The sequence below is a fragment of the Canis aureus genome, chromosome 7, assembly GCF_053574225.1.
Source record: "Canis aureus isolate CA01 chromosome 7, VMU_Caureus_v.1.0, whole genome shotgun sequence".
NCBI lineage: Eukaryota > Metazoa > Chordata > Mammalia > Carnivora > Canidae > Canis > Canis aureus.
Genome location: NC_135617.1, coordinates 19,535,401 through 19,545,734, shown reverse-complemented (window position 1 = coordinate 19,545,734; position 10,334 = coordinate 19,535,401). Strand labels below are relative to the sequence as shown.

Below are 10,334 nucleotides of genomic sequence, written 5' to 3'. Positions count from 1 at the left end.
TTAATGATTAATACATATCTGCTGGTCTGAACCCAAAGAATCAAATAAATGACATAAATTGGGAAGGAAGGAAGGAAAGAAGGACACATCTTTCCTACAGAAGAATTCCAAATGATAAATATAGAAAGGATAAAAAACAACAGAAAATCACCAATAGAAGAGCACAGTAATAGTTGCTGAAGACAAAATAAATAAAGTAAATTTTAGGGTATATATGGGAAGACAAAATAGAAACTTTATTTTATTTTATTTTTTAAAGAAAAGGGTGAAATTTAATCTTTATTTACAGGACACTGTAAGATAGAAGATTCCACATAGAAATAAGCAATCCACTGAGAGGAGGAGCTTCATACAGTTTGTACAGTTCAGAACTGGTCAAGTATAGTTTCGTTGTAAAAAGTGCTACAATAACAAAACACATTTAAAAAGAGTTCTTAGTAGAGAAACAGTAAGACAAACTTCTACCAAACAGTACACAACAAACAACTTTCTGTCTCAGCTGTACAATCTAAAAGTTAAAGGTCCCAGGAGTGCCATCCTGAACTTGGAATGTATAGCCTTCAGAGGTAGTTTCAGGCACAACATTCTGATCTTCCTCTTCCTCTACAGAGAAATACTTCTCAATCAAGTTTAATGAAGCTTTGTACACAGACTCATTTTCATGGTTTTTTAGAGCTTCAATTTTGTCCAAACCCCCACATTCTTCAATCATTATACTAAGTTTCTCAGTTTCACCTAGTTTCTCAGCAGCCTGAAAGATGTTTGAAATGGCATCTAGAATAACCAGAATAATTTTGGTATCTTTTGCAGTTAAGAGGTTCTTCAATGGTTCTATTATGCCACAATGAACGAGGTATACAATCTGTTCAACTGTTCCACCACTTGTATAGTTGGTCACAGCCCATACAGCTTCCTTTTGTGTCTTAAAGTCTGCCTTAGAGAGAACGCCAATGAAGAATAGGACTAATCCATGATTCACAACTTGCTGTATCTGGTCCTGGCGACCAGCTGTGATGTTTGACATTGTCCATGTAGCTTCCTTCTGAATATTAGTTTTGGGGTTCGTTAGCAGGCTGGGAAAGACAGCAAGTGCTCCTACATCTATTACAACCTGAGTCTGTTCATCTGTCCCAGTGACAATATTTCCTATGGCTCTTAGTGGAGGAGTCACAATGGGTAATTCAGTAGCTCCTAGAAGCTTCACAAGTTGGGGCACCGCTCCTGTTTTCACAACCATTTCAATCAGTTCATTTGGACCATCAGTAAGGTAGGAAATGGCCCAGCAGGTATCTGCTAATACTTCTGGATCATCATGATGCAGGAGACAAACTAAGGTAGGAAGAATCTGCTCAACAGCATCTAACGGGGGTGCTGGATTCTTGTTGAGACAAAGGTTTGAGAGTGTCCAAGTAAGGTTAGTAAGTAACCACATGCTAAAGATGACATATCAGGAACTGCAAGGAGAGCCAACAGTGGGTCAACTGCACCATACTTGATAACCAAGTCTCGAAAAACTGAACCATCACCTTCAATGTTTCCTAGAGCCCATACAGCTTGTTCACTGATGTGGGCATGGGAAGATGCCAACAGAGAAATGAATTCTGGGATAGCACCTCCATCGACCACAGCCTTGGTCTGTTCTGATGTCCCAGAAGCAATGTTAGTGAGGGCCCAAGCAGATTCAAACTGAATAGGACTACAATCAGTTCTGCCCAAGAAGGACACAAATTTTGGAATCAAACCAGCCCGGATTATGTTGTCTATGGGGGCCTGTTTTTCCCTAGAAAGTAGTTTCCTAGCAGCTTGAGTAGCCTGGAGCTGGCTTTCCAAATTGTTGCTCTTTATGCCTTTGACAATGTCATCAACAGACCAATTTACAGTGCCCTGGTTGTTGCGGTTTTCCTGCAGTGGAGAGGTAGCATCATCAGGAAATGAGCTTGCATTTCTCCTTTTCAGCATCTGGTCCTCCTTCTTCGCTTTCCTCAACGCCACATTAACTTCTATTCGGCGCCGCCTCATTCCCGTACTGTCTTTCCCCTTGTTCTTGAATCTGTTAAGGCGGGCAGCTGGTGACTTAGCATTCTCGTTGGTGGACGTGGTTATGAGACAAAGGGAGAGAAAGCTCCACAGCCGGCTCAGGCTTCCACGGGAGGCGGTGCGGGGCGCGCAGGCTGCGGGTCAGCTGCCCTCAAAACCTCCACCGCGGATCAGCCCAGAGACGGTGTGGCCCAAAATAGAAACTTTATAGGAAGGAGATTGTTATCTACTACCCGAGTCAAAGGATCAAGCAGCATTTTCAGTAAGCCATCTTAAAACATGTATATGGCATGATGCAATGAGAAGAACACTTTGCCTTTATAAAAAAATTCCTACAAATTCATTAACTCCAGTTTAGGTATGGGAAAACATCAGATAGATCTCAGTTGAGGGAGATTCTATAATCCGATTACTCTTCAAAAGTGTCAAAGTCAAAAAGGGTTAGTATCCAAAGTATATAAAGAACGTATAAAACTCAACACCAAAAACTCCCACAAATAATCCAATTAAAAATGGGCAAACACATGAACAGAAACATTTTCCAGTGAAGACATATGGATGGTCAACAGACATGGAAAGATGTTCAACATCACTAATTATCTGGGAAATACAAATCAAAACCACAAGGAGATAGCACCTCATACCTGATCAGAATGGCTAAAATAAAAAGCACAAGAAACAACAAGTGTTGGTGAGGATGTAGAGAAAAGGGAACCCTCTTTGTACTGCTTTTGGGCATGCAAAATGGTACAGCCACTGTGGAAAAAAGTATGGAGTTTTCTCAAAAAGTTAGAAATAGAACTACCTTATGATCCAGTAATTGCAGTACTGGGCATTTACTCAAAAAATACAAAAACACTAATTCAAAGGGATACATGCACCCCTATGTTTATAGAAACATTATTACAATAGTTTGGGCTATTTACAATAGCCCAATTATGGAAGCATGGAAGCAGCCCAAGCATTCATGGTAGTAGAACAAAGAAATCAGATGTGGTGTGTGTGTGTGTGTGTGTGTGTGTGTGTGTGTATACCCACAAATACACAAAATGTAACATTATTCATCCATAAAAAAGAATGAAATCTTGCCATTTGCAACAACATGGATAGAGATAAGGAGCGTAATGTTAAGCAAAATAAGTCAGAAAAACAAATACCACATGATTTCACACATATGTAGAATTTAAGTAACTAACAAAAATAACTAGCAAAAGACAAAAGAGAGAGACAAACCAAGAAACAGACTCTTAACTACAGAGAACAATTTGACAGTTATCAAAGGGAAGGTTGGTGGGTGGATAGGCATTAAGGAGTGCACTTGCTGTGATGAGCACTGGGTGATGAATGGAGTTGTTGAATCACTGCATTGTGCACCTGAAACTAATATAACACTGTATGTTAAGTATACTAGAATATAAAATAAAATATAAAAAATAAAAAAGAGGTACTCTACGATTATTAATCATGTTATTTCTATCTTCATTCCTAATTAATTTTCTTATTAATTATATCAGTATTATAAATGCTGAGGCATACCGGGTCACCTAGGTGGCTCAGTGGTTGAGCATCTGCCTTCAGCTCAGGGAGTGATCCTGGGGTCCTGGGATTGAGTCCTGCATCAGGCTCCCTAAGGGGAGCCTACTTCTCCCTCTGCCTCTCTCTCTGTGTTTCTCATGAATAAATAAATAAAATCTTTTTAAAAAATGCTAATGCATATTTAACATCCTGTACACTTACATATTGGATGATTCTGCATCAAAGAGGATTGAACTATGTGACATTGACACCTAACACTAGTGTAGTGATACAAACTATAAACCTAACAGTCTGCTTACCTTTTTTCATCCATCCATTCATGTAAGAATGTAGGAAACCAAAAAGAGCTGTCCAAGGGCTTCTTACATGCAGCAGCACTTGCTAGGAGGTATCAAAATCATGAAGAAATAATGAGTAGAAACTTCCAATTTCTGGTGAAAGACAAATTAGAGATTCAAGAAGATCAGAGATATAAAACAGCATAAGATCAAAGCGTTCCCTCCCTAAGTAGATCATAATAAAAATGCTGAGAAACAAAAATAAGGAAAAATTCTTAGAGGGACTCTTGGGTGGTTCAGCGATTAAGCATCTGCCTTTGGCTCAGAGCATGATCCTGGTCCTGGGATGGAGTCCCACATTAGATTCCCTACAAGGAGCCTACTTCTCCCTCTGTCTATGCCTCTGCCTCTCTCTCTGTCTTTCATGAATAAATAAATAAAATCTTTAAAAAAAAAAAGCATGTAGACTATTTTCCAGGATAGATCAAGTGTCAAGATATAAAACAAGCCTAAATTCATTTTAGGTGATTAAAAAAATCAACAAATATCAATAAGAAATATCAATAGAACAAAAAATTGGTTCTTTGAAAATGAGTAAAATTCAAATTTAGTTAGACTCTCTAGAAATATGTGTATGTGTTTACATGTGTGTATATATATGTGTATATATATATATTGTGTGTGTATATATATTTGTGTCTATAGACACAAATTAGCACTGGAATAGAAGTGTATAGGACATCATTACAGACACTGCAGAAATTAAAAGCATTATTAGGGAGTAGTACAAATATTTTTATGCCTAAAATTAGACACCTCAATTTAATGGACAAATACCTGGAAAAATAAAAATCCCTGAACTTGATTTAAGGAGAAGTAAAAACATCAATAGACTTACAAGTAAAGAAATTGGATTAGTAAATAAAATGCTTCCACAAAAAGCCCAGGTGCTAAAATTTCACTAATGAGTTTAGTAAATATTAGCAAACTATACCAGAAAGATATAAAATCAATTATACATCATCACTAAGTGAATTTTTAAAATGGGCAAATAATTTGAATAGACATTTTATAAAATAAGATGTATGGCTGCTAAAAAGAACATGAAAGGATGCCCAACATCATTAATTATTAGGGAAATACAAATTAAAATTACAATGAAATACCACTACACACCTTTTTAGAATAATTATAATGATATAAACTGTCAATACCAGGTATTGTCAATGTAGTAGGGGAAGCAGTACCCTTATACATTGCTGGTGGGAATGTAAAGTGACACTGCCATTTTGGAAAAGAGGTTTTGTTTTGTTTTGTCTTGTTTTGTTTTTAAGGATGAATATTACTTACTCTGTGAACCCAGAACCCACTACTATGTATTTACCCAAGAGAACCAGAATCTTACATCCACACAAAGATTTGTCTGTATTTTCATAGCAACATTATTCAAAATAGCTGAAATTAGAATCTAGCCAATAGGATAATAACTGGTGAATGGATAAACAAATGAAGTATATAATGGGATGTTTTTCAGAAATAAAAAGGGACACATACCCTACACTATTCATAGCCTCAAAAATTTTATAGCAAGAGAAATAAACCAGAAGAAAAAATATAATTTATGAGTCCATTTATATGAAATTTCTAGTTGAAGCAAACCTTATAGGCATGAAGCAACCAGCATAACTGGGGTGGAGAACAGATTCTGGGACTAAGGGTAGAGCAGCAATTGACTGCCACTGAGTATGAGGAAACTTTTAGGAGCGATAAAAAAAATGTACTGGAACTGTCTCTTGATGATCACTGAACAACTCTTTTTCATTGTACAGTACAGTAAAAATAGATGAATTTTATGTTGGTATTTTATTCTTCAATAAAGCTGTTAACAAAAAAGTGCAAAATTAAATAAACATGTCAACTATATATATACATATAGATATGACAAACACATAATTAATATTGAACATAATTCATCATTTGAGCAAAACAAATTAAAACCACAATAAGCAGCTATATTCATAATTGCCAAAACTTGGAAGCAACCAAGATATCCTTCAGTAAGTGAATAAATTGGTACATCCAGGCATATTATGGAATATTATGGCATATTATCCTGCACTTAAAAAATGAACTACCAAGCTATGAAAAGACATTGAGGAACCCTAAATGTTTATTACTAAGTGAAAGAAGCCAAACTGAAGAGGCTGCAAATTGTAAGATTTTAACTTATACGACATTCGAGAAAAGGATGTGTCTATGTCTCTCCAAAGGTTTGGAGGTAATAAAAAAAAAAAAAAATCATTGATCGCTAGTGCTTGGGAGTGGGGTAGAGGGATGTATAGATGGAGCTTAGAGGAGTTGCAAGACAGTGAAAATATTTTGTCATGAGACCATAATGATAGGTACAGATCATTAGATGTTTGTCTAAACCCACAGAATGTACAATACCATGATAGATCTATAATGGAAATTACAGGCTTTGGGGAATAATGATGTGTCAAAACGTTCACCGATTATTACAAATGTACTGCTTTGTTGGGGAATGATCACAATGGGGGAGGCTCTGTGGAGGGGAGGGGAGGGAACATCTGGGAATAGTCTGGACTTCCTGCTCAATTTTGTTATAAATTCAAAACTCCTCTAAAAAATAAAGCCTATTTAAAAACCACAACGCGATACTATTTACACATATATTAGGAATCTAAAACTTAAAAGTATGATCATTTGAAGTGTTGGTGCAGATATGGAGGCACTGGAATTCTCATGTGTATTCTGTGGGCAGAAATGTTCATTCATACAGATATTTGGAAAACAGGTTTGACAGTTTTTTAAAAAATTAAACAAGAACCTACCACTTGACCTAGACGTTCCATGTCTAGATATTTACCTAAGAGAAATGAAAGCAAATATCCATACAAAGAGTTTCTTACCAATGTCATAGTAGCCTTAATTTTCACAGCCAAAATTTAGAAACAACTCAAATGTTCATCTTCTTCAGGTGAATGTATAAATAAATAATGTTATGTCTGTACAATGGGATACACTATTCAGCAACAGAGAAGAAAAATATTAATACACACAATAGTATGAATTATACTTAATGAACAAAACAGAAAAATAAAGTACACACTATATGGTTGCATTTATATAAAATTCTAGAAAAAGCGAACTATGACAGAAAGTGTCATTAAAAAGTATCATAAAGTGACAGAGTGATCAGTGGTTACCCACGATGGGGTTAGGCGTGGAGGGGTGAAGGAGAGGTATTACAAAGAGACATTAGTAGGAGCGTTAGAAATATTAATTACATTGATTGTGATAATATGATTTGTACATATATGAACACTTATAAAATTATATACTACAAATGGAGCTTATTGTCTATCAATCCCTAAAAAAGGTGTTAAAAAGACTGAAATGATCTATTTTTATACCGTTCAAGAAATCAGTCTTTACTGTTTTTATTCTCAATAGCTATGCAATATTAGTTTGCTAATGAAGTTTATAACACATTTTCTGACACCTAGTTCAGCAAGTCAAGCAGTTGAGAAGATAATCATGTTATTTCAGGTTAAGTAATGCAGAAATGGGGAAGGATGGATTCTGCTGTTTCTGTCCAAAAACTTTCAGAATACCATGTAATTTATTTATTTATTTTTAAAGATTTTATTTATTTATTTATTCATGAGAGGTAGAGAGAGAAGCAGGCTCCATGCAAGGAGCCCCATGTGGGACTCGATCCCAGGACTCCAGTATCATACCCTGGGCGGAAGGGAGGCACTGAATGGCTGAGCCACCCAAATTTGGCATCCCAAATACCAGCTAATTTAAAAGCAAAAGCTTTCAGTTATAGATGGTTGGTTGTTTCAGGGACTCTTAAATGCATGTTGGATTCATTGTTTTATTCAATTTTTCCCCCTGAAATTAGACCTCAAATAAAACACATTTTTTGTCATTTTTGTCAGTTCTACGTGCTATTTATAGAAAGGCTAGTCTCTGTGTGGTTTATAATATGTGGAGGGCATCATGTTCAGAGAGAAATGGCATGGTAATGATTCCATTCCGGAGAGATATTCTGATAAAGCACAAGCTTAAACTTTGTAGGTTCTTTTGACCTTAATAATAATGGCTAACATTTAGTGAATGCTTAATATGTGCAATATATTATCTTATTAGATCTCCCCTACCACCTCTTGAGGTCTGTACCTAAATACCCTCAATTTGTAGATGAGGACACAGAAATATAGAAGTTAAGCAGTTTGCTCAAGGGAACAAGTGAGGAGCAAAATTTCCAACTCAGATGTGTCTAAGTACAGAACTGAGCTCTACGTCCCTGTACTTTGTGTCTCCTTCTTAATCACAGAAAAATAAGCATTAGACATTAAGATGAAAATTAATAAGTCATTATTTTAAAATTGTAGGTGTTCAATATGAAGATCATCTGGTCACCTGATTGATTTCATTCAATCACTTACGTATCCCTGTATACCTGTAAACCTGTATACCTGTATACCTGTAAACAAGGTATTATTTCATAGCTATATATTATGTGATTGATTCCATACAATTTTGGAGATGATAAAGTTGTACTCAAGGTCACCACAATATACAAAATTGTAACTCTTCATTCACTGCCTTCTTAGTTCTATGACAAAGGATGCTTTTATAATTTGAGCATAAAAAATAAGCAGCTGAGTAAAGAATCAGCTATCATTTTTTAAGGCAATAAGTAATAACTCTCAGAGGCCCACCACCTCAAAAGGGCAATTGCAACTTTTTTAATACATACCTAAGAACTTATTGTTCTTTCTGTATGTTTCTCCCACTTCATGTTTCTATCTCAGTGTATGGTTCTTCCTTCCTATGTCTCTAAGTCAGAAATGAGATACCGTTATTTAAAACAGCTCTGCTTGAGGAATTTTCTGGCTAGGAAAATTAAATCGAACCTTCTTGACTTTCCTCTTTAACTTTCTACTTGCTACCTTATTTACCACTGCCAGTACCTAAGTGAGTCCTGTCCACAGTGCTAGAGACATCCCAAGATGTCCTCATGATGCTGGTAATCTCCATAGCTGGTCTGACCACTGCAAACTCCACTATGCTTACCTTCCATTTTGCATCAATCTCACAGGCAGGACCCCTGGTCTATCTACTATTATCATTCATTTTGCACAATACGAAGTTTTATGGTAATCTACATATTCCTCTTCCCTGCCTTTTGCCTAATTTTTACTTCCCTTCTGTTTGCTTGACCCTCTACTATATTTCTTATTTACTCTTACTCCCACTTTCCTTGATTCTAACATATGCAATAATTTCTTCTCTAAACATATTTTGACTCTGAATTTCCATAGATATAGACATTATTATAATCATATCAAATATGTGAAAAGATGTATTTAAAAAGAATCAGGTTGGGGTAATAATTCCCAAGCTGGGGGAATGTGTCTGTAGGCGCATGTACTTTCATATTATTTTGTTACCCAGTATATCCACAAAACATATAGTAATGGGCTTAATATTATGCTAATTATGATCTAGAATATATAGCTTATTCATAGATTGTATGATGATGATATTTACAGTTCCAAAAGTGTATGTTCCATGAATAATTATTTATACTAGAATTGTCTTCTTTTTAGTCTCAATGCCAGCAAGATCTACTCAAAACCCAAGTTTTAGTTCTTTATTTTATTTAAATTCAATTAATTAGCAATAGTGTACAATAACCAAACTATGGAAAGAGCTCAGATGTCCATAACAGATGAATGGATAAAGATTATATATATATGTGTGTGTGTGTGTGTGTGTGTGTGTGTGTGTGTGTGTGTATCAGCAGCAGAGTGTAAGGCTGCCCTTAGGTGGTGAAGCAGCCGACAGCACCAGGGGGAAGCCTGCTTGTCTGATCCGCTCCTCCAGGCTTGCCCCAAGCCCCAGGGATACCTGGCTGGGACCCAGCACCCGGAGCCCCAGGGGAAGGACAGACACCGTGTCCTCCGCCCACAGCTGGCACTGTCATCTTGAGCTCTGTGTTGTATGTATAATATAAAAATGTTTTCTTTCAAAAAATACATATATGTACACACATATATGTATATACACACACACATATATACACACACACACACACACAATGGAATACTACTCAGCCAACAAAAAAAGAAATATTGCCATTTGCAATAACATGGATGGAACTAGAGGATATCATGCTAAGTAAAATAAGTCAATCAGACAACGATTATCAGATGTGGAATTTAAGAAACAAAACTGAGGATCATAGGGGAAGAGAGGAAAAAGTAAAACAAGACAAAATCACGGAAGGAGACAAAACATAAGAGACTCATAATCATAGGGAACAAACTGTGGGTCGCTGGAGGAGAGGGGAGTGGGGGGAAGGAGTAACTGGCGATGGACATTAAGGAGGGCACATGATAGAATGAGCACTGGGTATTATATAAGACTGATGAGTTACTGACCTCTACA

At 36.3% G+C, this 10,334-nt stretch overlaps 1 pseudogene; it reads right to left on the bottom strand.

Annotated features, from left to right (window-relative positions):
• Positions 1 to 235: 235 nt before the first annotated feature.
• LOC144316686 (importin subunit alpha-1 pseudogene) lies at positions 236 to 9,870 on the bottom strand (annotated as a pseudogene).
• Positions 9,871 to 10,334: the final 464 nt, after the last annotated feature.